Source organism: Phalangium opilio, unplaced genomic scaffold (genome assembly GCF_054372755.1).
Source record: "Phalangium opilio isolate 3A_F unplaced genomic scaffold, DU_Popi_V2 ptg000209l_1, whole genome shotgun sequence".
Lineage (NCBI taxonomy): Eukaryota > Metazoa > Arthropoda > Arachnida > Opiliones > Phalangiidae > Phalangium > Phalangium opilio.
Window position 1 is genome coordinate 3,017,834 of NW_028324217.1, and position 25,263 is coordinate 3,043,096.

Consider the following 25,263-nt stretch of genomic DNA (forward strand, 5'->3'; position numbering starts at 1 on the left):
CTGTGCAGCAATTTTTATAATTTTTAAGAGGGTCGCAAAATAATATTAGATATTTCTCCGTCGTGGGTCCCGCGAAATCCATAATTAAATAAGTTTGCTTTTCTATGGAGTGATCTTATTGGAATGATAATGAAACTGTGTATAGAACTGAATTGGCAACAGAATTGCTAGCAGTTAACGGAGACGTTTAATTAAATATTTTAGTAACGACATTTTGCTTAAAATTTCGCAATTTTTATCAGCGTCTTAAAATAATATTAGATATTTCTCCGTCACTGGTCCCGCGGTACCCATAATTCAAAAAATTGGTTTAAAGTGGATTTAAGCCTGCCTACCATCGTAATAAATACAGCTAAAAATAAATATTTAAGGCTAAAATTGATTTTTCTGGTTAAACTAATGCAACTTTCGCAGAACCATAGTGTTTTTAAAAGTTCATTTTGGCTAAAATTACTGACTACACTTCCGTTTGAAAGTGTTGAATTTCGCATAGGATAAAAAATAAATATTTTTTTTTAATTTCGGATATAATAAACCCGACCTATTTCCGCTCTTCACTAAAAACTTTAATATCACGTTACGAGAACGAAGTCTAATAAAAACCATATTATTTAGTCTGTAACTGAAATTGAGCGTAATCATCCTCCCAAAGAGTGCAAAATAAAATAAAATATTTAGTAACATACACTTGTTCTAACCTAAATTCGACGTTTTTAATACAGTACCCTAAATATTTGAAAGTGTTGTTTTGTAGTTTATAGTGTTTATAGCATGCTCTAGTGTATGTTTGTATCCATTAAATATATAATGAAATACAATACAAATGGTTTTACATCCATTAAAGCCACTAATAACACAATAGCGCGTTATATTTAAAAATAGAAAGTAGAAAGTAAGAATTTCTCAAGTGTAAATTCGTTTCAAAAGGTGTTTCAACTCCGTTGATTTTCAATGCCAAATTTGCAGAAAAAAGAATATTTGTTATATGAATATTATATGCCCTAGTTTTAGTTTACAAACATTAGGAGGTAAAAATATGCTGACCTTAGAATTTTAAATTACCTTTCAGGTAGTGCTATAGTTTTTTATTAATATCTATGCATTCTAGAGTTTGATTTTAAAGGTACTGTAAAACATTATTCTATAAATATTTTCTTTTCTATTAATAAAATTTATTTTTGGCTAAAAATTAATTTTGCTATTAGTTAGGTCTTAAGCAGTACATAGAAATTTCGTTCACAAATTCCATCGAAAGTCGTCTTCTCTTCATTCTTATTATCTTCAATTTAAAATTATTACTACAATGTTTAATAAATCAATTAAAATTACGTCGTTTTCAAATTAAAAATACTCTAAAATTATTTGATACTGAAAGCAGACGACATTCGAGAAATTAAAGAAATTCTTTTAGTCCAAATATTTTCTACTAAGAAACTAAATTTTTTTTTAGTCCAAACCTAAATTATTCTAATAGTTCGGTCTAATGCAGTTCATAGCCGAATGTCGTCTACTAGTTGTTCCAATTTTCTCAAATTTAAAAAATCAAAGACCTTAAATTAATAAATATTGAAATAAAATACTCTAAAAAACATCGCGTTAAATTTGAAATTAAAAGCAGACGACATTCGAGAAATTAAATTTAAAACCATTCCAATAGAAATATTTTAAAAACTCGAAAAATAAAATACTTTACCTTTTAACTCGTGTGAAATTTAACAGTTCCGTGATGCAGTATTAACGCGACTTGAAAAATAATCCAGGTAAATTGCAAATATATAAATCTTTTAGAAAAAAAAAAATAAAATGCACAATCCTCGATCAATCCGATATTATTCAATTAAATCACTAAATCCTTTCACGTTGGAAGTTCGATCAGGTATTGAATTCAACTTAATGACTAAAGAAAAATTGAGCTTGGGTATACCATATGCAGGTAAATATATATATATATATAAGTTACTAGGGTATAAATCGCAATAATAATAATATAAACTGTTTTAATCTTTATAGGGAGAGCGATAGTAAAACGCGACTTCCCTAGACGGCAGCTTGCCGTTATATGAGATATTCCAATGTGTGTTAAAGGTCTTTAAAAGGGGTTGAGAACCGGGGTTAAAGTTCAGGAGCGGGATACCGCTGGCGCGATGGCAAAAATTGTGACGTACTACGAATGAATGATAGGGGTTGGCTTTAATTATTTTCCCCGATTGCTAATAACGTATAAATATATGGGGAAAAGAACGTGCAGGGTTTAAAACACGTGAAGAGCCGAGATCGCGACAATCTCATAGGACAAAACAGTTACCAACTGTCAGACCCCGCGGTTTGAACGTGTTTAAAAAACTTAAGCAACGGACAAACGATATGTTTTAGAGCGAAATTATTTCCTCTTAACGTAAGGAGTATAGATAAGAAGGGAGAGAAGGGGGAGGGATAAATCAGAGGAAAAAAAAGGCTGAGTAAGTTAGTCCATTGCCGCGTCACTGCGGTATAAAGCTCCGCCGGCCTAGCAGCAGCATCCCACCCGCCTCCTCTGGGGTGATCCATGAGACCACGTGAATTCCGCCAATTGCCGACGGGCTCGTGTCGTGATGTCACAGTTACGTCACGCTTCCTAGCGCATGGCGACTGATAAACACCTAGACGCACTCGCTCGCTCGTTGCCTTAGAGGGTTTATGCTTGCCTGCCAGCCAGGAGTGGTACTGGGTTTGGTGGTGTTTTGTTATGATTGTTGCGAGCGCATGATTTTTAACTTCATCACGCAAATAATGAACATAGTTGCACGTGTTTAATCGCAAGATGTTTTATAGGCAAAATAAGCTAGAAAGGGTTTATTTTGCTATAGAATGATTGGTTAACTTGGGATCTACTTCAGTACGAGATGAGTGTGTTTAGAATTGTGAGAACTAAAAAACGTCTACTAGGCCTACTACTACGTTCGACGCGGGTTAAACTAATATACACACAGATTTTTATCATGTAGTGAGGCTAAAAATACGAGATTTTATAAAAAAAAAATTGCTATATTTTATTTAGACTATTTTTCTGGGTGTTTAACTAGTCTGGTGTGTTGAGCACCTTGTTTCGTTAAGCTGGCATTTTGATTGGATAGTATGTGGACACCAAACACGTGTTAATTAAGATATGGCTTCAAGCAATACGAATCACCAAATTAGGTGCAGGACTGGACTGGTAACTTTGAAGCCCAATCTAACCACGTCTTTGTTGTACACATACTGTCCTATCAATGGTAAATCTTATCTTAACCCTAAATCAAGCAGACGATACTAAACCCCCCCCCTCCCAATTGAAAAGGGTCTGTTTGATTGCTTAAGTAGACGTTTTTCCCCATAGGGTGATATTCCCTTTGAAGGGTTGGTAAGTTCTAAGAAAGATGTGCGGTAGGTACTTGGTTGAAACTTCGAAGAAATTATTCCTCATCATCCTAAGGGGACCAATATTTGCTAAAGGACACCGGACAATCCCGGACTGTTACAACTTCGAATGACATCCTCTTTGAAAGGGAAGAATCGGAATTAGATTGGGGTTTTTACAATTGCTCACATAGAGAAAATAACCTTTAGATATAACTGAAATTTCGAATTTCTATTTCATAGGAAACTTGTCTGATAACAATTTTGAGATAGGCCTATTGAGATGTATTTAGTGTTATTGTAAAAATAAATTAACTTAATATGAGTGTTAATGTAGAAATTTATGAATTTAATTTGAGCGTTGTATGCTTTCAAACATGAATTAAGTTATTATTATTTTTTGGTAAATTTTGTTCAATTTTATCTGTACAATTAAAGCCTTAATTTTCCCACAACCAACTAGTTCACTCAACTCAGATTTACTCAAATAAATTGAGTCAAAAAGCTTATAGTATCGCCTTAAAAAGCCTTTACTTGCTAGTACAACCCAACTAATTCACTCGAATCTAGTTTATTCAACGACATTGAGTCAAAAGCTTATAGCATCGCCTTAAAAAGCCTTTACTTGCTATATACAACCCAACTAATTCACTCAAATCTAGTTTATTCAAAATAAATTGAGTCAAAAAGCTTATACTATGTCCTTCAAAAGCCTTTACTTGCTAAATACAACCCAACTAATTCACTCAAATCTAGTTTATTCAAATAAATTGAGTCAAAAAGCTTATAGAATCACCTTAAAAAAACTTAGTTCCGAGCACAACACAACTATTTAACTCAAATCCATTTTACTAGCACAACCCAACTAGTTCACTCAACTCAGGTTTACTCAAATAAATTCAGTCATAAAGCTAACAGCATCGCCTTGAAAAGCCTTTTGCTAAAATCACAACCCAACTATTTCACTCAAATCAAATTTACTAGCACAACCCATGCAACTAGTTCACTCAACGAAATTGAGTCAAAAAGATAATTACATCTTTTATCGGTTTGAACCAAGTTCAAAGTCAATTAAAAAAGAACCCTTATATCACGCTTTCATCTCCAATCCCTAACCAAGTTAATACTCCTTGCTCATCATAAAACCGGCATACATTTTTGTTCTCTTTTTGTCTTAGACTCAGCAGCTAAAAAAAGGGTTCGATAAACAAGGGGGGCTATCAACTAGGCCTAAACTCATCCTTGAAAAATAATATGAATACATATCAAAAGGCAAAGGCAAAGGCCTATAAAACCTCAATTTAGCCTCTATCTTTCATAAAGTCCGCAGGGGGCGGCTATACAGGACAAATCGATACACTATTTTAATATGGAATTTCAAAAACAAATTCCATTCCTTTAGGAACACGTGAACCTAACGTGAAAGTTGGGAAGAAAATTCCCGCGCCTTCTAGGCAACACTCACTCACCTTAAAAAGGAAGTGTTTATGTTAAGCAAATTATTAATGAATTAAAATTAAGTAAAGGTATTGAAAGGGTTGGGTCTTAATTATAGGATTGAATTATAGGTACATGAGTGCATGGGATGCGTGGATGGTTCTATGGGAAATCAATTCTGAATATTGAGTGAATCGATGAAATGTTAAATGTAACAACTTCTATGACCAGCCCTTAGATTTTGATTGAGCCCCCACAAGGGATGCACCATTGCACCCCCTAACCCACAAGTTATCATGAATGAACATTGGAGAAGTGTTTATGATTGGATGGCCCCCTAAAATTTAATAAGTAATTAAGAAACTGGACAGACAATTATTTCTAATCTAATTTAATTTAATTAAGGGGTCATCCTTAAAGTACTCTAAGGGGGTGCATGCATCCCTTGTGGGGGCTCAATCAAAATCTAAGGGATGGTCATAGACGTATTGAACATTTTTGACTCAAAATTGATTTCTCATAGAACTAACCATCCCACTCTACTTCGGTCCTATACTATAAAATACGGATGAATTATTTTTGAGCGGAAGTGGAGTATATTGAACTTTTGTTACACCTCTATCTCTATTTTCGTGTAATATTACTGAATGTTTGGTTAATATATAAAAATTTACAATAATTTTAAATAATTTTTAGGCTAAATAATGCATTTTAGACCACTTTTTCTGTATTTTTACTTTTGCTACGGTTTGGTTTTGAGAAGTAAAAGTATTGCTTAGACCATAACGGCTGGGTGGCCGGTTTATAATTTTTTATTTCAGCATTTATTAGTTAGTCTAAGGTCAGGGTCATGTAAAGGAGGGTTTCAAAGACACCATTTTAAAGATGGGGCCCTCAGAGAATGTCGTCTGCTTAAGACAGAACATTGATAGGACGGTACGTGCACTACAAAGACGTTAGATGGGGCTTCAAAGTTACCAGTCCTGTGTATTTGCTAAGTATTGTCTTTGCACCCACATATTGGATGTTCAGGTTTTCAGGCGACAAGGTAGTCACCCAACTTGTGAAAAAGGTCTATTGGTGAGTTCCCGTGGGCATAAAAACAATCCGTTTTAAGTTAAGGTTTAAATGGCATGTTATACTTTTATGTACTGGTATTACAATGCGAAGGTAAGTTAGGTACAAGTACTATTGTATGGGTGTTGTTGTTGTACAATCTCAGTGTTGATAAAAAGCGTGTACTGAGTCGAGAGCTGTACAACGTAGATGATTTGCTGAGCAATTATCCACGTTGCATTTATATCCTAACATGTACATACTAGCCTTAAATTCGTAAACATATCCCAAATGGTGATTTGCATATTTAATTTTTTAAGGGATTTTCTTTAAAATACACAATTTATAATGATTGTTTTGTTACTATATAACAATCGCAAAATATTTGTGAAAATAAAGTTTGGTAATGTAAAATTACTCAGATGTAATTAAAATTAATGTAGCAGTAATTGAGAATTAATTTTGAATAATTATAGTAAATTAAAATATATTACCTATAGAAATTAATTCCACGGATAATAAGTATAATTAATTCTATATATAAAAATTAAAACGAATTCTATAGATAAAAATTAAAATTAGTTCTTTAAATAATAATTAAAATTAATTCTATAATTAACAATTATAATTAAGTCTATAGATAAAAACTTCAATTAATACTATACGATAATAATTTAAATGTATCATTAATAAAAACTCACTAAATTCCATTTAAAACTACAATAAATAAAATCAAAAGTCTATAGCACTAGTTATAAAGTATTCAATATCCAAATGCTTTATAACCTCGTAAATATTATTTGCCACTCTTATAATAACGCGAGCCTTATCTAAAAACATTTAAATTAAGCCTAAATTCTTATATTTTTTATTATTCTACTCACCGATTGTACGCGCACCGGGTATTTTAATTATATAGGTCAAATTAGAGACAATATAATAGAACAATGGCCTGATAGTCTGCGTCCGCGAGCCAAGAGGAACTAGACAGCAATTCTGAGGAAGAAAGATCCGTAGGAAATTATATTTTACTCCTGCGCCTTGCGCTTTTCCGCTAAAATCGCGTCGCGGAGACAAAGTAATGCCAGGGATCGCTCGTACGATCCTAGGTGGCGTGATTCCCCGTTGCCATGGAAACGCGGTACCGGCGGCGAAACGGTTTCTAGCGATGCGCGCAACGCGAATTTCCGTCTCCGATAATGAGAGACGGTTACAGACTTGCCTAGCCTAGGCGCGTTTACGATCGGCCAAGGCTTAACGTAATAGAAAGAGACAGGTGGTTTTTGGATGAAAAAAACCCACACTGGACTCTATAGTTTAACTCTGTGACCTTTACAATATCGCTAAGTTATAGTATTTTCGATATTGACTGGGTGGGTAGTTTCATAATAATGTCAGAGCTAAAAATAGGCATATTTTCTTGATTTGTTTGTTCCTCGATAAGCAGACGATTTTACGAGAAAATACATCTGAGGTTTAAAAAAATTTTAATTCTGCGAGACCAATTATGGGACTTGTTGGAAATATGATTTCAACACGTCAGATTGGTTTAGTTCAGTAATTTTTAGGCTTGAATCGCAGTTTTGTTAAGCAGACGATTTTATAGGGACACTCGTTAAAAAAGTTGCGAGGTATTTTGGATATTGGCTTTAAACAGGCCATAGACAATTTAAGATCTTTATTGGTCCTTAGGTACCTAAAATTCTGTAACTTCCGAATGTTTTGATGGAAATTTGTAAATAATAATTTAAAACGTAGAAAATGTCACTGATTTTACATTTTAAAATTCCCTAAATTTTGTAGGCTTTCCCTGACAGTTTTAAGTAATTTTGACTGACAAATTTTAATTTTTCAATTTTTGTTTTTAGTTGATAGAAATAAGGTTGTGCTATCCCGTGAACTTATAAATGCTATAGATTAAAAAATACCAAAAAATATGAAATTGTCTGACATAAATGACAATTTTTATCATTAAAAACTAATAAATTTCATTATTTAATTAACATTATTGAGATTTAATGGTTCTAAAAAATCGTAAAACTTGAACATTATCTACAGAGTGTTTTCAAGGTTTTTAGGAAATAAGTAAAATATGAAGTGTTTATATTCTAGATAACGTTTTAAATATTTTAAAAACAATAGTAGGGAAAAGTGAAATGGGCTTTTTAAAGTTAGTTAATGTTAGTTTATGAGTGAGGAAATTTGGTTAAAATTATAGCTTTAACACAACGAATAGAGGAAATTACTTTATATTTTAAAAAATATTATAATTATAAACGTTTTTTAATCAAAATTTAATCGTAATTATTTTTTTTAGAATTTAACGTCGCCATTGTCATTTGTCGATCCGTTCGAAAATTTGCGAATTTTCATATAATTTAGTTAAACTATTTTATGTTGCCTTCAAAATATTTAAAATCCACAATTTAAAGGGATAAATTATAAGTTACTATCCCTTTAATTAAAAAATATCAATTAATGATTTATTTATTAACTAGGCAAGGAAATATGAATATTAAATTATTAATTAAGGAAATATGAAAATTAATGAAATTTCAAAAAAATTAAATATTTTGAAACGAGATTTTAAAATTTTATGTGTGGTTAATATTGACGTCATACTTCGACTGAGGAAGACATCTTAGCTTACTGTACAATAGCGCGTAATGCAATCAGAATAATATTAACTCGAAGCTTTCAAATTAAAAAAAAATTAATAATAATAAATAGAAATAAATAAGTTTATAAGTGATATGTTCCGTTCCATAAGTATGACACAAAATGCTACTGAGAGACTTACAGTTCTCGAGATAACTATAGTTCGAGAAGGAGAACGACAATTAGGCGAGTCAATTGAAGTCCTAGTTACACTCGGTGCAGGTGGTTAATTAATTTTGCAGCTAGGACCAAGTTCCATCTAGGTCCTATTTAGTCTGAACTTACTAAGCCCAAATTTGACAGCAGCGCCCCACTCACCAGGCGTATGTCGCTTTACCCTGAATCTATGACCACCCTACTTCAATCACTTCAAAATTACAAGCTCCAGTTTCTAAGTTACCAGTGACAAACTTATCATCTTTATGTTTAAAATGCAGGTTAATTTCAAATAACTTTGGTTTAATGAATTTACTTTTACCCTAACATTACGTTAAGGTTTTTAATGGCGTGACTGGTATGGGAAAATATGTCTTGAAAATGCACAAAACACACTCAATTTCCTTATTAACATGTCAAGTACGTTGAGAAAAACACATTTGATACAATTGTCAAGGAAAAAAAAGAAAACATATTTCTTTTCTTTTACAGTATTGTATTTAACCTTTGACCTCGATTTAACCTTAATAAACCATTGTTTGAACGCGTTAAACCTGGTTAAAGTATTGTCACCAAATTGATAAAAGTACCTATACTATTTTCCATTTCCCCATGCGGTTTTTTTCCTCGTGAATATGTTACGTCATGACGAAACTAATTGAATATGAAAAGAAACGGTATTGCTTCACGTGAATTTTCACGTGTAAAAAATAAAAAAAAAATGTACAAAATACTTGACCTTCACGTGCAATTAAATAGGCAATAATATACTTTTTTAGGTTCATTGTACGAAAATATAAGGGCCCCTTATGAATTTAACAAAATCAGAAGTGTATAATAATACTTCTCTTCGAGAGAAGTGTACCTACCACCACAAAACGGGTACAGTAATTGTAACATGATTCTTTCATCCCAACCAACATCAGAATTAACATTTATTATAGGCAAGGTTAATTGCTAAACCGACTCATGCACATACGCCATGTAAATAGTTAATTCCTCAACATTACTATATCTATTAGCGCTGCTTAACTATTTGCCAAGGCCCATGCATGCATGCGCTTGTGTGTTAATTAATTTTTGTCCCACGTCAATTAAGACAATCAAGGTTTCTTGGTTAATTGATTGCTGCATTGGGATTTAGTAAATACCAAACAGTTATAGCTAATTCACCCTAGCGCGGTGAGCGATAGTTATATCTTAATTAAGTTTGATGAGCGGGATCGAGAAAATTAACAAAAAGGGTCTGTCTCCCTCGCCTGGAAAGAATCATTCATGTTACATAACTAAAGAATATTAAGAGATGATACAGAGTGGCTTTCACACTTCTGCAGTACTGTATTATCCCCTTCTGTTAAAATATATTTTACAATAATTGGGTCTACTAGCCATATTTAAGTAAAGTAAACCAGCGTTGACAAGGCTTAACTACAATCCTTAATCTCCACCCATATTCATTGCTTCTATTTCGTTAAACAATGCAAGCATACCGTAAAACGTTAAAAGGTGGGTACGCTAGAGTGACGGACGGTTTGTTTTTTGATATTGATGGTCAGTAGAGCGAGACTAAAGTCAAGTGCAGGTCCGTCGAAGCATAAGTTCGTAAGATATGTTCCATCCATAAGTTTGTTAATCTCTGGTAACTTAGAAACTGGAGCTTGTAATTTTGAAGTGATTGAAGTAGGGAGGTCATAGATTCAGGGTAAAGCGACATACGCCTGGTGAGTGGGGGCGCTACTGTCAAATTTGGGTAACTTAGTAAGTTCAGACTAAATAGGACCTAGATGGAACTTGGTCCTAGCTGCAAAATTAATTAACCACCAGCACCGAGTGTAGTTAGGACTTCAATTGACTCGCTTAATTGTCGTTCTCCTTCTCGAACTAGTTATCTCGAGTCCTGTAAGTCCATTTCAGTAGCATTACGAACTTGTATCGGTAGTGCCATTCATACTTATGCAAGGAACTTATCACTTATAAACTTCTGGTAGGGAAGATACCGACAATAAAAAAAATGTGAGAAAGTGCATTAAAGACGACGGTCACGGTGCTAGTTTGTAGTCGGATATCCATAGATTAGTCGCGCTGAGGTAACTTCGTTAATTTGCTATGATCCAACTTCCAGAGATTTCTGGGTATACACACACATCAAAATCCCAAACTAATAAGCAATACAAGAATAAATACAGCTACTAGTAATCATTGTGTATCCTCCAATTTAATTTCTTATCTAGGTACGCTTTGTGGGAGGAGTTAGCAGACTAATCATTATGTATGACAAATTTTACCCATAGCGAATTAGTAACGTATCTCTCTACCTGTTGCACCTTGCACACACAAACCTAGGAACAGCCGTTGCTACTAACCAATGAAACAACAGTTAGAAAGACGCCATCAGAATTATGACCTCGGTGTGACGGGGGATAACAAGTTCTCAAGCCCAGTATACCCATAAAAATCGAATTCTTAGAAATTAACAAGGGAGATACCAGCATAGAAATTAACGTGAGACACAATATTTTCTATTAGCTGTATGCATTCCTGGCAATATCATATTGATGTTAATTGGGAACCGTAGTTTATTTAGCTTAACACTCATCCATGCGTTTATTGGTAATTATACAGATTATATTATGAATCATTGATTGGTTTGTCGGATGAGAAAATCGAAAGTCTGTTTATGCGACGAAAGTCAGTTTATCTCCAAAAACAAAATTATCCCCTAGTAAAAATGGACGAACCACTTTCGTTTATCCAACCAAGAAATTGTACCCATCCCAAACTACTACTACTACTACTATACTAACCCTCGCTCAGAAGTTAGAACTCCCAAAACGTTCCTAGATATCAAACATAAATAGAACAGGGACAGTTGAGAATAATTTGTTATTAGAGGATCTCCTGCATCATTCAGGTTTGGAAGTGAATGATAATTACTGAATCGACACAGAATACTACAACCTTCTCAGCACATTATTGTAGATAGCGCAGTTTGCAATTGCACACGTCACAAATGACTGACAGCACATTGTTAAAGCCTTTCATATACCTCCCCCAGTACCTCACACTCCGTTCCTCATATTTGCCTTTGATAAAACACACCTCATTTAAATTATAATAATAATAAAGTCGTCTGGGAATTTAATATTCTCTTAAAATTATATTCTGCAGGATGCATGCACCATGCATCCTTTGGTGCGTGATAGAACGTATAGAGTAGTGGCACCACGTGTTAAGTTGCCATAGTTCTTAATGAAGTCAAAGGCAGACAGGTGCCACCACCACTCCATTCTATAGTATAGTATATATTCCAGTAGATCATAGATGAATTGAATTGGATAAGAAAAATTCTAAAGAAATGAAACTTATACTACGGCTAACCACGCAAAGGATTTCCGAAAGACCTTGAAATTCTTTTTTTTAATATCTCTAAGAGTAAAAGGGGTGAGTTACGTGAGGTGGTTATGTAATTATCAGGAACGGGGCAGTTACTCTCATGCTCTCCTAGCCACCGGGGTCATTAACACTCTCTACCACCACCAAGTTACCGTGTCTCTCCTTTTTCAGATGTAACACCCGATTGGCTCTCAAAAGTTTTTTTCTTCTAAATTTTCGTAGAATTTTGTAGACCCTGGTACCAAAAATCAGGCTGGAGGGGGGGGGGGGGTGTTAGAGTCTGGTGTATTGACCAACTTGTTGTCTCAAGATGAGACATTGATAGGACATAAGTATATAAGTGTTATGTTCCGTTCCATAAGTATGAATGGCACTACCTATACGAGTTCGTAATGCTACTGAGATGGACTTAAAAGTACTCGAGATAACTAGTTCGAGAAGGAGAACGACAATTAAGCGAGTCAATTGAAGTCCTAACTACACTCGGTGCTGGTGGTGGTTAATTAATTTTGCAGCTAGGACCAAGTTCCATCTAGGTACTATTTAGTCTGAACTTACTAAGTTACCCAAATATGACAGCAGCGCCTTACTCACCAGGCGTTCAAGCTCCAGTTTCTAAGTTACCAGAGATTAACAAACTTATGGAACGGAACATATCTTATAAACTTATGCTTCAAATAACACGGACCACCAAATATGGACTGCAGGGCTGGAAACTTTGAAGCCTTCTCTAAGGTCTTTGTTAATGTCCACATACCGTCCTATGAATGTTCCGTTTTAACCCTTTTTATCAAGCAGACGATATTACGCTCCCCTTCTTTTGAAATGGGTCTATTCCACTTTAAAAATATATACCTATTTTTTTTAATTGGCAATCTACTGATTACTGAGTGTGTAAGAAGGTAGGTAACAAGGGCTTACCCCAAAAATATTCTTGAATATCTTGAATTATATAAGATGGGAAAATCTTTTACGTTTCGTTGGTAATGAAGACAGGTGTATGCCCTGGAACTGGTTTATTAAAAGATAAAGAATAATGGGTAATTTATTTTAGAAAGGGTAATTATATCAAGAGGTTTGTTAATGGTTTCAGTTAATTATTTTGAACCCTAAAAAAATGTTACTTTTTATTTTTATTTAATTTCTTGATTTTTAATATTATGTTTGTAACGCGATAACTGATGTGAACCTTAACCAATTTGCATGAATTTTTTAAAGTTAGTTCATTTTATTCTAAGGTAAATTTGGATTAAGTTTGGTTTAAATCCACCGCCATCTTACAAAATGGCGGACGTGAACGTAATCTCAAACGTTACGAGGCGATAACTGCCTTATAATTCAACCGATTGGACTGTAATTTTGACCAAGTGTTTATTACGTTCTAAAGTAAGACTGTGTAAGTTTGGTTTAAATCGGCGGCCATCTTGAACAATGGCGACCGGAAAAGTATCTCAAAATTTATTGAAGCGTTAACTGCCTTATAATTCAACCGATTTGACTGAAAATTTTAACACAGGTTTATTATATTATAAGGTAAGACTGTATAAAGTTTGGTTTAAATCCGCGGCCATGTTAGAAAATGGCGACAAGAAAGGTATCTCAAAACGTATTGAGGCGATAACTGCCTTATAATTCAACTGATTTGACTGAAATTTTGTATACTGGTTCATTATATTGTGAAGTAAGACTGTGTAAAGTTTGGTTTAAATCGGCGACCATCTTGAAAAATGGCGACCAGAAAGGTATCTCAAAACTTATTGAAGCGTTAACTGCCTTATAATTCAACTGATTTGACTGAAATTTTGAAGTATGGTTCATTATATTCTAAAGTAAGACTGTAAAGTTTGGTTTAAATCGGCGGCCATGTTAGAAAATGGCGACGAGAAACGTAATCTCAAAACGCAGAAATATAAAATTTTGTACAAATTAAGGTTTGACGTACCGTGAGAGTAGCGCTAGTTTTCGGTATTAAACTTGGGGGCCAAGTTATTTCAAACTCGAAAGAAAACCAATAAAATTGTAATTCAAATATACGTGGGTAAACCAGTCCAGTAGTGAGAATTTTAATCGCGCTTCTGGACACCGAAATCATGCACTACTCGAGACTTTGATATGTTTTTAAAACTCAAAAGATAGAGAAGATCTTTCACTCAATAGGCTAAAAAGAAACTCTCAATCTTTATAGAAGGACGCTTTTGAAAGAATTCCATCTCTTTTGAAAGGTGACCTTTAAAAATAAAGTTAGTGGTTTCTCTTTCCTATTTGGACAAGGGTTATTGCCATCTTCAGTTTCTTTAAAAAAAAAGAAACAAGAAAAATTCCGGTTATGGAATTTTAATATCTACGTGTGTCAGGTTAATTCTAAAATATTGGCTTAACCATACATTCTCTTAGAAAATGAATAAACAAGTTCCATTCACAAGAAATTGGCTCTACTCCATCTCATATATTAACGTATTTTTCAAATTAAAGTGTAACAACAGTGAAAGAACCTTAAGTTATTGTCAGAAAAAGGTTATGGTGTTGCGATTTAAGCGCTGAACCGTTATAAGTGTGGCTCTTCATTAGCTATTAGAGCTGGCAGTAGAGGAGGTAAATAATGGGCAAATAACTCCACCACGCCACAAAAGCCAGCGTGAACGCTATAATTGTACCAACTCTTTCTTTCCCAATATGCTATTTCATATACGCCCTTTTGAATTTCTTTCCTAATAGATCACGTGACGTCTACCTACACCCCTTTGCTCCGTAATAGGTGCGCGTTAGACACATAAACGACTGTGCCGTTCATGTTACCTTCCCCCTTAATCTTTGACTCCTTTCTCTACTTCCCCGTACTCCATGGTCCCACGTTCCAACCAGTTCCTCGCCAAACGTCTTTTCGCGTGCCCCAACTCCACAAACAAACACATCCACTAACATACAAACAGACAGACAAACCATCCATTCCATAAGCTACATTTTATATCCAAGTAGAAGTAGATATATAAGCGGGGGCATTTTTCATTTCATTGAAGCGTGTCACAGTGGAAGATGGACCGACACAACCCTGCCCCCTTTACTGCCCTAAGGCGATTTAAACCGGGCTAGTCCATTATTAGACTACTTTAAGGGCCTCAGTACGCGTAGCATTTGCGAATGGTTAAATAACTAGCAAATAACTTCTATCTAATTGATTCCAAATATTTTTCGTAGGTATTAATAATTTCGGAATAGATCTATCGAAATTTTTAACTGCCAAATTATACGAAAGTTGAAATAAATTAAGTGTGAAATATTTTAGAGGTGCATCATAGATTTTAAAAATGACCATTAAAAATAATTTTACGATATCTGCCCCTTCAATGATTTCATCAGCTGAGTGTAACGTCACTTTTAGTTGCACATACTTTTTATTCGAGCAATTTTTTCTTTCATTGTTATGAAACCATGATACCATCAAAGAATAGTTTTTTTTGCCTTTGAAATTTTTCGAAAAAACAGATAATATTGATATAAAAAAATAATTTAGGAAAGTCTAGAAAAAATTCATATCAAATAATCACATCTTTATTCCGGCGGTACCCAATTTTAAACCGAATAAATATTAAAATTCAGAGACTGATTTTGGTTTTTTTAGCAAAATAGGTCTAAGAATTTTAATCTTAACACAGCCACAGAAAATTGTGGCGAAAATACTTTGGGCAAGTGTCTAGAAAAGTTCATAACAGATAATTACATCTTTACTCCGATGGTACCCAATTTTAAACCATTACATATTAAATTATACAGCATAAATTTGCATATCTAATTGTTACAGTTATAAAAATTGAAACTCTAACACTGCGACAGATAATTAAGAGTAAATAATTTAGGCTAGTGTCTAGAAAACTCCATATCAAATAATCACATCTTTACCCCGGTGATACCCAATTTTAAACCATTAAAAATTAATAAATCAGAGACTGAATTTGCCATTCTTAAACTTAACTTACATATCCAAAAACTTAACAAAGCCCTAGAAAAAAAAAAGAATAAAAAATGTAGGCAAGTGTCTAGAAAACTCCATATCAAATAATCGCATCTTTACTCCGGTGATACCCAATTTCAAACCAATAAAAATTAATAAATCAGAGACTAAATTTGCCATTTCTTAAACTTACATATCCAAAAACTTAACAAAGCCCTATGCCTAGAAAAAAGAGTAAATACTTTAGGCAAGTGTCTAGAAAACTTCATATCAAATAATCACATCTTTAACCCGGCGATACCCAGTTTAAGCCGCAATTTAATAAAATATTAAAAATGCTAAAATCCCAACACATAAAATTACGTTATATTTTGAAATTTGATCTCAATAAACACACTACTTAAATATAACCACAAATTTCCGACAAAAGTCTAATTTCCTGTATTTTAACCTAATTTACTTCAACAACAAAAAAAAATTAACTAAAAATCTTGAAAATTTTATGGGGCCCTTAAACGTATAATTTTAATACAATCAGAATCGTCCCATATATAGTCTATTCTTTGAAATTGTGCCAATAGAGGAAACTCTACAGTACGATAAGATATTGTTACTACAGTAGCAATTCTTTATCTTTATCTGCCTTCTGATGTATTGGTTTCAAATTAACAAATACAAGGAAAATAAGACACATTGTTTACAAGGGGCCCATCTGACGTAAAGTTACCGAAATTTCCGGGAAGTTTAGAAAAACGTAGCCTATAATAATCGATCCCAATTATTAAATTTTGGATAAGAATGTTTTTATATAATTTTTTTTCTGTAGCTGGGTCAGTGCCAACTGCCAACCCAGAGTCCCAGATTAGACGATATTTTTTTTTAAAGAAGTTTAAGGAAGACAACATTCAAAACAAGTTGTGATCAAAATTCACCATGCGGAACAACTGCACTTCCGATTATATCTGATATAATGCTATTTGACAATGATATCTATGGTTAATAATAATGATGTATTATCAGAAGGGGATAATACTGAAGAAGGATATGACACTCTTAATATTCTTTAGTTATGTAACATGAATGATTCTTCCCAGACGAGGGAGACAGACCCTTTTTGTTAATTTGCTCGATTCCGTTCATCAAACTTAATTAAGATGGGTATATAACTATCGCTCACAGTACTAGGGTGAATTAACTATAACTGTTTGGTATTTACTAAATCCCAATGCAGAAATCAATCAATTAACCAACAAACCTTGATTGTCTTAATTGACGTGGGACAAAAATTAATTAACACGCAAGCGCATGCATGCATGCGCCTTGGCAAATAGTTAAGCAGCGCTAATAGATATAGTAATGATGAGGAATTAACTATTTACATGGCGTATGTGCATGATTCGGTTTAGCAATTACCCTTGCCTTTAATAAATGTTAATTCCGATGTTGGTTGGGATTAAAGAATCATGTTACAATTACGGTACCCACTTTGTGGTGGTGGTACACTTCTCTCCTTAAGAGAAGTATTATATACTTCGGATATTTAGTATATTTTGTTCAGTAAATTGGTGGTGTTTCGTAACTTTGATGAAGTCAGGGTTAATTTCTAATACGTTGCTGGGTATTAATTTGGATGGTAACCAGGGTTTAACTATACCATAGCTAAAGCATAATTTATTCTACAAACTTATTGTTTATTGTTTAGCAAATTTATAAAATAGCTTTTGGATAATTTGTTTAGGTTGTAAATTAAATTACCAAAAACAAACAATGGTCGAAATTGAAAAGAATTAATTTTAAATTTCAAGACTATAGAATAACCATTGGTCAAGATAATTAAGTATTTTCTAAAACGTATGAATCACAATAGATAACCGTTAAGGAAACCCTACCAAAATAAAAAATATATTTAAAAAAAAATGAAGAAATTAAAATTTATGGGGCTATTAAAGGTTTGGTTATGGTTATAAACGTTTCCTTTTTCCGAGATGAAATGATAAAATGACGCATAACTCTATAACGCGCACGTCAAAAGAAAAATCACGCGTTTTACTTTTTAAGTACTTAATATTAAACATTTTAATGTAATGGTGTTGAAATTATTTCACAGTGTCTGGTATGGTATTTCAAAATTAACAAAATTTCTGCTACCGTTTTTGAAATAATATGGCCTAATCAAGATACAGTTAAATTAAATCTTAAGGATTAATAACGGGAGTTAATATTAAGGATTAGCAAGGGAAATTAAATCTAAACGATTAGCAAGGGAAATTAAATCTAAACGATTAGCAAGGGAAATTAAATCTAAACGATTAGCAAGGGAAATTAAATCTAAAGGATTAGCAAGTTAAATTAAATCTAAAGGATTAGCAAGGGAAATTAAATCTAAAGGATTAGCAAGGGAAATTAAATCTAAAGGATTAGCAAGGGAAATTAAATCTAAAGGATTAGCAAGGGAAATTAAATCTAAAGGATTAGCAAGGGAAATTAAATCTAAAGGATTAGCAAGGGAAATTAAATCTAAAGGATTAGCAAGGGAAATTAAATCTAAAGGATTAGCAAGGGAAATTAAATCTAAAGGATTAGCTAGGGAAATTAAATCTAAAGGATTAGCTAGGGAAATTAAATCTAAAGGATTAGCAAGGGAAATTAAATCTAAAGGATTAGCAAGGGAAATTAAATCTAAAGGATTAGCAAGGGAAATTAAATCTTAAGGATTAGCAAGGGAAATTAAATCTTAAGGATTAGCAAGGGAAATTAAATCTTAAGGATTAGCAAGGGAAATTAAATCTTAAGGATTAGCAAGGGAAATTAAATCTTAAGGATTAGCAAGGGAAATTAAATCTTAAGGATTAGCAAGGGAAATTAAATCTTAAGGATTAGCAAGGGAAATTAAATCTAAAGGATTAGCAAGGGAAATTAAATCTTAAGGATTAGTAAGGGAAATTAAATCTTAAGGATTAGCAAGGGAAATTAAATCTTAACAATAAATAACAGAAAATAACCCTAACCATAAATAACTAAAATTAAAATTAACAAAAAATAACAGAAATTAACCTTAACAATAAATAACAGAAAATAACCCTAACAAAAAATAACAAAAAATAACCTTAAGAATAAATAACAGAAATTAACTTTAACAATACATAACAGAAATTAAACCTTAACAATAAAATAACTAACACTAACCTTAAATTCCCTTAATTATTAAATAACCCTAACCTAATCTGTTGACAATGAAATGGGTAAAAATATTCGTCAAACTAAATATCAGAAATACAACAGGAAAACTTTGCAGTAGGAAAGAAAAAACGAAAGTTCAAACACATCCTTCAAAAAATAAATTCCATTTTCTCATCATTATCATCAAATTTTTCGTTTCATGGTTGAAAGGAATGACAAAAAATTCAGTTAACTCGTCTTATTATTTGGTCAACTGCGCTTTAAACATGGCTTAAACATTCCGTAATGCGCCTCTCAAATTGACTCAAAGTTCCCAGAGTCGTAATCATAATTTTTTTTCTTGCAAATCGAGTTTTTTGATTTTACGACTTCGTTCGCCTTATGATGGCGTGTGCATGCCAAGTAACATTACGTAACCCGAGGGGCTAACCACTCGGAGAGTCCCTTCTACACAAACTACGGATTACGCGTAATCATTTTAGTACAGTCATAAGTTTATAAGATATGTTCCTTCCACAAGTTCGTAATGCTACTGAGAGACTTACAGTACTCGAGATAATTAGTTCGAGAAGGAGAACGACGGAATTAAGCGAGTCAATTGAAGTCCTAATTACATTCGGTGCATGGTGGTTAATTAATTTTGCAGCTAGGACCAAGTTCCATCTAGGTCCTATTTAGTCTGAACTTACTAAGCCCCCCAAATTTGACAGCAGCGCCATACTCACCAGGCGTATGTCGCTCGCTTTACCCTGAATCTATGACCTACTTAATTCAATCACTTCAAAATTACAAGCTCCAGTTTCTAAGTTGCCAGAGATTAACAAACTTATGGAATCGAACATATCTTACGAACTTACACCGATTAAGCTAAGTGACTGGTCCCTCGACGTAACCACGATATACCTCGTGTATTTGATAAAATAACTTTCTTTATGTTTCCATACATTTCTGCCAAACTGTAGAATAATGTTGAAAATATTCCAAGGGTTTTTATGGAGTTTAAACATGGTAGGTATATATAATGATACAGGGTGTCTCATCCAATCATAAACACTTCTCCAATGTTCATATGACAACTTGTGTGTTAGGGGGTGCAATGGTGCATCCCTTGTGGGGGCTCAATCAAAATCTAAGGGCTGGTCATAGAAGTTACATTTAACATTTCATCGATTCACTCAAAATTCAGTTGATTTCCCATAGAACCATCCCACGCATCCCACTCATGTTCATACTTCGGTCCTATAATTATTTACCCTCCCTTTATGGAACACACCCTGTATGTTAAATTCCAACAAGAATTTTCATGTTAAAAATGTCAGATTTAACTTTAAAGGCGTTCACATATTACGTGTACATATTTTTTAATGTTTTTCCTGAACCCTCTCTAAAAATATTATTAAATTTTAAAGAGTACTTATTTTCATTTACACGTTAGGCCTAGTAAAAGTTTCGAACTTTAAATTATTTTTGAAGATACTAAATTAATTCAAATCATACGTTATCAATCAATCAATTCCACTAATTGGTGTATTTAAACCATTTTTCCAAGATTACACAACATTCGTTCAAAATTGGGCATATTTTCTAAAATAGATTAAAACACGCGTATTTTAATCCACTTCGTGAATTTTAATATTTCTGGCGATTCAGTATAAATATTATTTGCATAATTTAAAGCTCAGGAGACCGTTGAACTTGAGAAATAAATAAATGCTTTCATGGCTCGGAAATACCGAAAAAAAAAAGAAAAAACCGAAATCATAACTGGTTTATAAATAACCCAGGTGTAATTTTTAAAACACAATTTTTGTTTCGTCTCTATACTATACACTCTCTAGAAGAAGAAGTTTAATAATTTCAAGATTTATCTTATTTTTTAATCGTCTAGCTTTACAAACGTCTTTCAAATCAAAAAACCTTGAGAGATACTCGTATAAATTTGATGATATAAGTTGTGAGAATTGATAAGGTAACAGAGTCGCCATTGAATAACTAAAGATGTGCGATTATGGATGGAATTTTACGACTAGTAGCTAGTACCAATAGCAAATATAAATAAAAGAAAGTAGTTAGGCTTAAGTTCAAAAGATATGTTCCATCCATAAGTTTGTTAATCTCTGGTAACTTAGAAACTGGAGCTTGTAATTTTGAAGTGATTGAAGTAGGGAGGTCATAGACTCAGGGTAAAGCGACATACGCCTGGTGAGTGGGGCGCTGCTGTCAAATTTGGGTAACTTAGTAAGTTCAGACTAAATAGGACCTAGATGGAACTTGGTCCTAGCTGCAAAATTGATTAACCACCACCAACCGAGTGTAGTTAGGACTTCAAGTGACTCGCTTAATTGTCGTTCTCCTTCTCGAACTAGTTATCTCGAGAACTGTAAGTTTCTCAGTAGCATTACGAACTAGTATAGGCAGTGACATTCATACTTATGGAACGGAACATATTTTATAAACTTATGGTTAATAGTTTTAAATTCCCTTTTACACCACGAGGGGGCAGTAAAAATATTTTTTCATTGGCTCTTCTTACTGCTAACTTCCTATTATTCCTATAGGCCTTTGGTTGTTGGGGCGTTTATCAGTTGAATAAGAAGACAAATTGTATTGGCTCCACCACGACTCTATCAAGAATACAAGGGTGGTGTATAGCAGCACCCAGGAGGTTATTTATCAATTGCAATTCACGTGTTTGACATCTACGCTACTTTGTTTGATGGTGGATGTCGGCTCAATGAAAGATGACTCGTAATAGGGTAATTGAGTCCTTTCACACTCCTATCACGATGTGTACATTTGGATTGGAACATAAAGAAACTAAGTAGATGACTTGAGTGAGTGCATATGCGCCGATAATAATCTGTACAGATTAAGGGAGAGTTATAATTTCCTGTTACGATGTACCTCAGTACCACGTGGTTTGACAATTAATTTATTATCAAAGACAAATATAAAATATTGGAAATTAATTGGGCACTGAGTAGGTTAAAGAAGCCTTTAGACTGTAAAGTGGGCATCGGTGGGTGGGTAAAAATAAATTGAAATGCGTACGTTACAGGCACCACGTGACGCCAAGGTACAAAGACTCCACATGGAGACGTAACACTCATGTTTTTGACGAGATTGTAGTTCTAGTTTTCGGAATAAAACGAATTAAGCTGCTTTGAACCACGCCTTTTCTCAGTCACGTGTCTTTGACGTCACAGGAACCGCGTGACGCCAAGATACAAAGACTACATACACATAGAGACGTGGGACTTATGGATACCTTGTCCTTATTTTAAGCGAGATTGCAGTTCTATTTTTCGGAATGAAACGAACTAAGCTGCTTTGAACCACGCCTTTACTCAGTCACGTGGTGTCTTTGACGTATTTCAAGTAATTTTTACTCATCAACCGATACCTCCTTTACAGACCCTTTAATTTTAGTGAATTCCTAGTATGGGTTACGAGTACTCCGTCCAAACCTCGAAGTCTTTGTCTATTTAGTTAATATCTAATTCTTTGCTCTAATTTAAATATTACCACCTTATCTATTGTTTAATTAATTCTCTAAAAGACTAGTTAAAATAGTCAACCAAATCGGTTAATTCATTTAAATTTTATAGCAGGAATGCCTTAGAAATTATATTTAAATTTACTAAGCTATCCCCATTGCCCTAGTCTTAATTTCTCCGTCGTCAGTCCGTAGATACTCAAAAAGGAACATAACTGCTAAATACTACAATTTTATGTTGAAAATCGCTATCTATAATAATAAAAATATTCTACAATTGCATCTTTAATACCTTACTACACTTACACTTATAATAATATGTACCTAATTCCAGTTAATTACATAATTTTCTCAAAAAAAGGCACCACTACCCAATTTGCCAAAAACTTTAAAATAAAAAATATTCTTTAAATTTAAAAAATAAAAAAGTCAAGGATGAATGACGTGTAAAACTCAGTTAAAAATAACAAATTTTGCAAAATAATAAAAGATAATTTGAGGGGTAACATTTTGCATGTCCATAATTGAACAGAATGGCGTAAGATTAATAAGGTACGGGGTACTTTACAGTTTTTTCTCGACAAACAATCTCAAGGTTAGAAATTGAATTTTAGGTAATGGTTTTCCTCTGCGAAAATGTAGATATAATGCGGTTCTTATTTCACAATATATGGGAAAGTATGAAAATATATATTTAACTTTGATAAAAAATACTTAATTAACGACTGGATTAATAATTAAAAGTAAAAAATAAAAAAATTGGTTTAAAAATATACTGGATTTAAAATGTTTGGCAGTCTCAAAATAAATGGACCATTCGATTAATTCCAGAAGTGAAGCATACACCACAGCGCCGCTAGAGGCAGTGAGTGCGAGTTGGCTAGCCTATACGGCGTGTAGTGAACTCTGGCTCCATCTGGTTGGTTTCAGGGATATAACCTTAGAGGGCGACCTCCCGGCTGTGCCTTGGTTTCTCTACAAGTAATTTATGGAATTGTCTACAGCGTACTTAAGAAACAATTATAAATCACTTAATAAAAAGTATTTGTCATGTTAAAATTGGTAGTTTTGTTTGTTGGCACTAGGTACATATTTGAAAAATGAATTAATTAAAAACTTGTTCATTAACATGAACAAGTAAAAAGACATTAATTTAGCGACCTTGAAGAGCCGTAAATCAAGAGTACGAGTAATTTGAAATACATGAATTGGAACTACGTCCAATAAAACATAATAGGGACCTCCCAGAGAGGCGTGGCTTAAAATGGCTCCTCCCCTTTCCACCAAAATGGCGGCAAACTTAACAGAGTGAAAGGCTAGTGACTCTAGTCCCTCCCACTTCGTTCCTCCAGATGGGAATGAGTAAAGGGATACACTTAGATAACCCTACACATATACTTAAATTTCCAAATATTTTTTTATTGGTAATATCAGCGTTCTGCGCAGGTAGCGTTGCATGCGACAAGCCCCTCCCACTTAGTACCTTGAGATGTGGTCACTAAAGGATGACAAACTTAGATATTCCATAAGTAAACTCCAATAATTTTCCTAATATTTTTTATATAGTTAAACTCAGAATTCTGCGCAGGTAGTGAGCGACTATTAGCCCCTCCCACTTAGTACATTGAGATGTGGTCAGTGTAGGGATAAACTTGGATATTCCATAAAGTAAACTTCAAAACATTTCCAAATACTTTTATATCGCTAAACTCAGCATTCTGCGCAGGTAGCGACAACAAGGTAACAAGCCCCTCCCACTTAGTACCTCGTGATGTGGTCAGTACAGGGATAAACTTAGCTATTTCACACGTATTATTTCAATAAACACGCGATCAAAATTTTTTCTGGAACTTTCTCTAAATTATACGATAAACCAAACGTAAAAGCAATTGAATTAAAAATTTTAAGATATGCTAACCGATATCGTGCGATTACATTTTGATAAGGAAAACGGTTGTACAATTGTTAGCCTTTTAATTAAAAGAAAGAAAAAAAAACCTGTGACGCCATATTTCCGTCAATCGTTCGATAGTGTGTTTTGACTACAATAACTTGAGTGGTGTTCTATGATAACTTTAATAGATTAAACAGAAGCTATCTAAACTGCAATACCTCTGTGAATAAAATCTTTAAAATTTCTGTGTTTGTAAATATTTTCTTTGTGACGCCATAACTGTCCTGAATGTCAACAGATTCAACAGAAATTTTGAATATCTGTTCATAACATTCTAAAGCAGAGCTGCTTAAAGTTTGTTTTTAATTGGCAGACATGTTGAAAAATAGCGGTTAAAATAGTTTTCGCATTTCTTCAAGTTCATAACTTTAGAATAATACACTTTCGATCATAGCAACGCTAAAACAGAGCTGCTTAAAGTTTGTTTTTAATTGGCAGACATGTTGAAAAATGGCGGCTAAAATAGTTTTCGCATTTCTACATGGGTTGATGAAACAAGTTCATAGCTTCAAAATAATACACTTTCGATCATAGCACCAGTGGGCAGTGGCGTGTTGTTTTTTTGCTAAAATTTCATATTTCGGCATCTTTATCATTATCAATTCTGTT

At 33.5% G+C, this 25,263-nt stretch overlaps 1 protein-coding gene across 4 annotated transcripts in view; it reads right to left on the bottom strand.

Moving 5' to 3' along the window:
• Positions 1–25,263, bottom strand: part of FASN1 (Fatty acid synthase 1) — a 51,455-nt gene that overhangs the window by 21,214 nt on the left and 4,978 nt on the right. Inside the window, exon 1 of one of the 4 annotated variants that reach the window (XM_089854924.1) lies at positions 14,018–14,268. The exons of 1 other annotated variant lie outside the window; for it this stretch is intronic. The gene's annotated coding sequence lies outside the window, so the exon portion shown is untranslated. Of the gene's footprint in view, positions 1–1,693; positions 2,413–6,752; positions 7,034–14,017; positions 14,269–25,263 lie in introns of those variants that run through there. 2 more of the 4 variants (XM_089854923.1, XM_089854922.1) reach the window with 2 other exon arrangements.